The 7,255-nt window shown below is 41.0% G+C and overlaps 1 long non-coding RNA gene across 1 annotated transcript; it reads right to left on the bottom strand.

The window, feature by feature from the left end:
* Window positions 1–1,118: 1,118 nt before the first annotated feature.
* On the bottom strand, window positions 1,119–6,458 carry LOC121281221. The gene is made up of 3 exons (XR_005943837.1): window positions 6,394–6,458; window positions 5,520–5,662; window positions 1,119–4,340 (listed from the first exon to the last, which is right to left on the bottom strand). It is a non-coding gene; the product is annotated as an uncharacterized LOC121281221 (long non-coding RNA).
* Between the last annotated feature and the right edge of the window lie 797 nt (window positions 6,459–7,255).

The raw sequence follows: 7,255 nt of genomic DNA, 5'->3' as shown, positions 1-7,255 counted from the left end.
TTCTGTTGCACTGCTCTGTTTGCTTTTACAACATCAAAATGAAGCTTTGTGAGGACCAAGGACCACTTTGTTGCAAATGTTATCATGCAGAATGTTTGGATCAAAAGCAAGGAATTCCAAACTTTTTTTTTCCACAAGAGGTTATGAAAAAGCGTGGCATATATTGCTCCCAAAAGTTGAAAGGTCATTAATGCATTATGCTTATTGTGAAGAAACCGGTTGTACCTGTCATGTCTGATGCATTTTCTACTGATACTTCAGTTCCCGCACCTTTGACCGACCCAACAAGTTCATGTATTTCAGCTTACACAGTGAAACTGAAGAATTGCCTAACATGGTGGTAATGAGATTGAGATGTCAGCAGTTCACTTTATTATATTACTGTAATTGATAGAATACAACTTAGAATTTTCTAAAATAATATGAAGTGGAACATCACTTTTGTTCTTACCTATTTTTCTTTAACTCTTCAGCTAACATTTTACACAGCTTTATAGCTTTGCTTCAGATTATTTCTTGTTTTTTAAACAGTAACCTATAGCCTGTTGTCCTTTACTCAACCACCAACTGTTTGGAACTGGTCTGTCTGTTTCCCAGGCAATCTAGAACCAGAACACACCTGCAGCTTGAATTGGTCATATTAGAATAGCTCAGTCACATTTATCATATTTATGATGTGTTCAGAGAAACAAAATAGGGACTTATATTTATATAGTGCCTTTAACCAACATGCCAAGGTGCTTCATACGAGCATTATTAAACAAAATATGACATTTATCCACATTAGGAGAGAGTAGGAAAAAAGAGCAAAAGTTTGATTGAAGAGGTGGGTTTTACGGAGTGTCTTAAAGAAGGAAAGCAAGGTGCAGCAGTGCAGGGAGGGAGTCACAGATCTTAGGGATAAGGCAACTGAAGGCGCAGCTACCAATGGCGGAGCAATTAAGATCAGGGATACTCAAGAGGACAGAAATAGATGAGCGCAGATATCCCAAAAGAGAGAATCTAACTATCTCCCCCTGACATTCAATGGCATTACTGTCTCTGAATTCCCTACTATCCATATCCTGGGGTTATCATTGACCAGAAACTGAACTGGACCAGCCATATAAATACTGTGGCTACTAGAGCAGGTCAGAGGTTGGGAATTCTGCAGAGAGTAACTCACCCCCTGACTCTCCAAAGCGTGGCCACCATCTACAAGGCACAAGTCAGGAGTGTGATGGAATACTCTCCATTTGCCTAGACAGGTGAAGCTCCAGCAACACTTAAGCTCGACATCATCAAGGACAAAGCAGCCCCTTTGATTGGCACTCATCCATCATAATAAACATTCACTTCTTCCACCAGCCATGCACTGTGTACCATCTACAAGATGCACTGCAGCAACTCACCAAGGCTTCTTTGACAGCACCTTCCTAACCCACAACCTCTACCACCTAGAAAGACATGGGAATACTAGCACCTGCAGTTTCTCTCCAAGCTGCTCACCATCCTGATTTGGAACTATTTCACCGTTCCCTCACTGTTGCTGGGTCAAAATTCTGGAACCCCTTTCCTAACAGCACTGTGGGTGTTCCTACAACATGTGGACTGCAGTGGTTGAAGAAAGTAGCTCTCAACCACCTTCTCAAGGGCAATTAGGGATGGGCAATCAATGCTGGTCTAGCCAGCAACATACACACCCCATGAATGAATATAAAAGAATCCCTGAGGTTTGAGATATTGAAGGAGATTACAGATAGGGATCAGGGGTGGGCCATGAAGGTATTTGAAAACAAGGATGTGAGTTTTAATATTAAGACATTGCTTGACCAGGGGGAATGTAGGTCAGTGAGTACAGGGTTATAGGTGATTGGGACTTGGTGCAAGTTACAGGGAGCAGAGTTTCAGATGACCTCAAGTTTATGGACGGCACATGTCGTAGATCAGCCAAGAGTGTGTTGGAATCGGAAAGTGTAGAGATAAGAATGACAATGAAGATCTCAGCAGCAGATGAGCTGAGATGGGTGAAGTCAGGTGATGTTACGGAGGTGGAAATAGATGGTCTTAATGAAGGCGCAAATATGTAGATGAGGTCAATTATGTTACCAAAATTGTGAATAGGTTGGTTTAATCTAAGACTGTTGCTAGGGAAAGAGATTGAGTCAGTAGCTAGGGAGCTGAGTTTGGATTGGGAACCAAAAACATATGGTATAGTCTGATAATTTAGCAACAGTGGAGGAGCCAAGAGAGGTGGTGGCGAGGTAAAGCTCGGTATCGTCAGGTTACATGTGAAAACTAACGTTGTGCTTTTGGATGATGCTGCCAAGCATGTTGATGTGAAATGGGAGGGGACCAAGGATGAATCCTTGGGAGACACCAGAGGTATCGGAACAGGAACAGCAAGAAACCCCATTGCAAGTGATACAATGGCTAAACTTAGATAAGAATGGAATCGGGTGAGATGGTTTCACCCAGCTGGATAGCAGTGGAAAGGCAATGGAGGAGGATATAGGTGAACTATGTCAAAGGCTGCATGCAGGTTGAGAACAACTAGGATGGGAAGTTTACCTTTGTCACACCCATGAGAAGTCATTTGCAACTTTGATAAAAGTCCTTTCAGTACTATGGCAGGGATGGAAACCCAATTGGTGGGATTCAAACATGGAGTTCCAGGCAAACTGGGCAGAGATTTGAGAGGTGACAACAGGTTTGAGGACTTTGGAAAGGAAAGGGAGGTTGGAGATGGAATCTTTGTTTGCAAGGACAGTGGGATCAAGGGTTTTTTTTTAGGAGAGGGGTGATGATGGCAGATTTAAAGGAGGTTTGGAACCTGAAGTGAGGAAGCTGTTAATATCAGCTAACATGTGAACCAGGAACGGAGGGTGGATGGTCAGCAGTTTCGTGGGAATAAGGTCAAGGGAGCAGGAAGTGGAGCGGGAGCTTTAGAGGAAGTTTGGCCCAGTGTGCTTGGGAAAGGGAGAGAAGTGGCAAATGCAGCTGATCTAATTGTCCTGATCATAGTGACAAAGAACTCCAAGAGCTCCTCACACTTATTCTTGGAGGTGAGTGTAGGAGGATTGGGAAGGGGGTTTGGGAAAGAGGTTTGAGAAGATGGTTTGCAATGGAGACATGTGTTGTAGGGTGTTGGTTTAAGTTTAGTAGGTCTGAAGAAGTCTTTGTAGTCATATGTAGGTTAACTGCAAGTCTTATTGACCCTTGAACTATTTACAAATGTACAGTAAAGGGTAAAAGCTGGGAGCTGTCTCTATGCTTGCTGATGAACAAGGCTCTGGCCAACACTAGGCTGACCCTGGATGTGGGTATGTTTTCTTACAACACTCTGTGGGCAGTACTGTACTCAGTCCCATATTAACCCTATTTGTGCCAGATCCTTATTACTAAATTAAGCTGGGAAATATGGAAAGCACTAGATGAGAACCACATGGCAAACAAATCAGGTGAGCTAAGGTGCTTAAACTATCATGTAATTTCCCATGGATTAAATTGTGGCAGATCTCACGAGATTTCAAATTATAAGAAAAATGACAGACAGGGAAAGATCCATTTAGTCTAATCAGAGTCCCCCATAAAATTGTGATATCCTGTGCATCACAATGCATTCATTCCTTAACTAACCAAGAAGCCATTTAATCTCCTGAGGAGGCCAAAAAAACCAGATTAAAAACCCAGGATAAAAAATTGTGTAATCAGCAGTTTGATGGGAATGGAGTTAAATGGCGGGTGACAGGTCTCATGGACAAGATGAGCTCGAAATGAGCACGAGGGAAAAGAGAGACTACAAAGAGGCAGAGGTCAGGCCATGACGGGGGCTCTGAGGACACATTTTACTTGGGTAAGGGGAGAAGTCAAAGAGGTAGCTGAGTTGATATCTCTCTATTGGTGACAAATAAGTCCATGAGTTCTTGCACTTGTTGGAAGTGAGGATGCATGGGAGAGTGGTTTCAGGAGACATTTTGTAGTAAAACTAAAAAATGGGGAATGACGTTTACTCTCCAGGATGATTCTTGGATAGGAGATGATTTTGGTAGAGGAAAGGGAGACCTGGTAGATATTGATGGGGTCTAGCCTGAACTAGTGATTGTTGGCAAAGCTATCAGTGCCATTGGACTGGGGAGGGAAAAATAAAATTGGGTTCTTAGTATTTCTGCCAGTTTAACTCTTTGTGGGAGTGTCAGGATGACCTCAAGTAACAGTAGGCATAAATTCTCTTGTGATACTCTCTTGAGTCCAAATAGTCTGCCAGCACTTGCTGTTCACGCACACTTGTGAATAATTGCCACTTGGGTGTGACATTGGAAGGGTATTGACTTCTGTGGAACCTCGCCAGGAATCAAAACCTTCAAAAGAGAAAATATAACATTGACATTGAATAGGTTGGGGGAGAAGAGAAAAAAAGTAACTACAAAGCTTATGATTTTACTTGAAAAATGTATTAACATACCTACATTGAGTGTAAATTATTACAATTGATCATTCCCAACTATTCATTTTCAGATTAAATATGATTAAATTATTCTTTCAATCAGAAATATATGTTATGTGTATTGTGACTATCAACTGCCCTTCAATGTTTACCACTAGCCCACTGTATACTCCTGTTCTCTCTGAAAAGCAGCAGACTATGCTGTTGGATCTTCCTCGCCAGGCTCAAGTTAATTACATTATTTTTAACAGATTCAGAAGAAGATGGCATAAGGCTTCGGGAATTAATACCTATAACAGCAACAACTGAATAAGTTGCTAAGAGTAAAGCATAGTGTTTGCACGCAGTCCAGTGAACAGCTGTAAGATACCAAATTTGGAGATTTTTTGACATTTTTGAATGCATGCAGTGATATTGCTATCTTCTACCACTGAGCCCAGCCATTGTCGCTAGACATAGCATAAAGTGAACTAGAATTACTAGGCTGTCTTTGTGCCATTAAGAAGCCTTGCATTTATTTAATGGGTATTAATCTTGGGACAATAACTACATTTCTTTCAAAATATCCCTTGCAGGTCTTCGATAGATGTCTACTACTGCAATTTGCAAATGTTTATAGTTGTCAATAGATTAACCATTCATATTGTCAGACAGTCTTTAGAGGGTTTAGATCAAATATTCATCGCATTTGGTCAGCTATAGTTCAAAGGTTACTTTGGCTTTGAATCTGACAACCCAACTGCTTGTAGTTTTCCTTGGTGATGGTGTTTATGGATGCAAGATTGAAGCAAGATAGAGCTCTGTTTTCATCATAAAATTACATAGAGCTATGATTTACTTTGGATTGTCTTATATTTTGAATAAAAGACCAGCCTCATTTTTCAATGTGTTTTTGCAGGCTGTAGTTTCGAGCTATGCAAATGGGTATTCGTGGCATTAACAGAAGAACATGTTAAAAACAATAACATATATTTGCTTACCAGTTTATCAGAGATACTGGTTTAAAATATGCTCCTAAATTTATACACCTGTATAGTTACACACTGCTATATGTTTTATTATATAACATACAAGTAGCAATTTTACCACTTACCAAATTAGTATCTTTGGATTTTATGCTGTGTTGGTAGGAGATACGTGCAATCTGCATCTCATGAATTCAACTGCAGTGCTATTGCAGCATGTGACTCAAACTGCAGTGTTATGATACTACATGACTCATGCTGCAGTAAGACCCTTTAAAATAATCAAAATACATTCAAAAAGCAACATTGGTCTACTGTTCATAATACTTCTTGCCATGTGCCTACAGAGTCATCACATTCAATTTTCATAATTTTCTCTATGCTAAACATAGTTGATGTGGGTCCTCAGTCTCTGTTTCCTTAATCTGTTTAAACATTAGAAAACAACTTGGCAGCCTGACTTCTTGGAGTTTTCGCCTCTGAGTCAGAAGGTCATGGGTTTAAAACCTGCTCTAGGGACTTGGGCCAATAGTCCAAGCTGACACTCCAGTGTAGTACCGATCAGGATGTGCTGTGCTGTTGGGGGTGCCACCTTTCTGATGAAGTGTTAAACTGAGGCCCAGATATAAATGATCCTTTGGCTCTATTTCAAAAGGCAAGGTGACCTGGATAAATATTTATCCCTTAACCAACATTACAGGAAAAGCAAATTACCTGACAATCTGGGCGCTGACCGTGCACAAATTGACTGTCGTGTTTTCTGATTTACAACAGTTGCTTCAACAATACTTCACTTACTGTAACATTGTTTGGGAAGTTCTGAGATTGTGAAAGGTGTTACAGAAATGCAAGTCCTTTTTCATATAAATTGAGCATCCCAATAGCTGTGGGTGTGATGTCAGAAAATGCTGGGAATACAGGAGGTCTGAGGGAAACACAGAGATAAAAACAAAAAAACTGCGGATGCTGGAAATCCAAAACCAAAAACAAAAACAGAATTACCTGGAAAAATTCAGCAGGTCTGGTAGCATCGGCGGAGAAGAAAAGAGTTGACGTTTCGAGTCCTCATGACCCTTCGACAGAACTTGAGTTCGAGTCCAAGAAAGAGTTGAAATATAAGCTAGTTTAAGGTGTGTGTGTGGGGGGCGGAGAGAGAGAGAGAGAGGTGGAGTGGGGGGCGGAGAGTTTGTCCCTACAACCACACCCCCACTCCACCTCTCTCTCTATCTCTCTCTCCGCCCCCCACATACAAACCTTAAACTAGCTTATATTTCAACTCTTTCTTGGACTCAAACTCAAGTTCTGTTGAAGGGTCATGAGGACTCGAAACGTCAACTCTTTTCTTCTCCGCCGATGCTGCCAGACCTGCTGAGTTTTTCCAGGCAATTCTGTTTTTGTTTTTGTCTGAGGGAAACACAGTTAACTTTTCAGGTCAATTATCTTTCTTGGGTTAGGAAATGTCATTGACCTGAAGCACTGGCTCTGTTTTTCTTTCCACAGATACTGTCAGATCTGTTGAGTATTTCCAGCATTGTTCGTTTTATAGTCATTTGGTATTACAGAACTTGAGTATTGCTTGAAAAAAAGAGACAACCTGTTAAAGCTTTTTGTCTTGCATTCAAGATAGATTCGCAAGAATACCAAATTTCAAAGGGACAGCAATTTATACTAAATGAGAAGAGGATGCTGATTGGTTTGCAAGTGGACCCTCATTGGTAGAGACATTGCCATGGAAAATGCACCAGGGAACAGTTAACTGCCAAGCTTTTGTTTAAATTCAAACCAGGCAGGTCAACTCTGATCAAAGCATTGCAATGGGGACTGAACCAGGGAATGGTAGTCCTCCAAGTTTTTGTTTAGTTGA

Source organism: Carcharodon carcharias, chromosome 8 (assembly GCF_017639515.1).
Source record: "Carcharodon carcharias isolate sCarCar2 chromosome 8, sCarCar2.pri, whole genome shotgun sequence".
NCBI lineage: Eukaryota > Metazoa > Chordata > Chondrichthyes > Lamniformes > Lamnidae > Carcharodon > Carcharodon carcharias.
The sequence above is the reverse complement of the archived record's forward strand: the minus strand, read 5'-3'. Positions and strand labels throughout refer to the sequence as shown.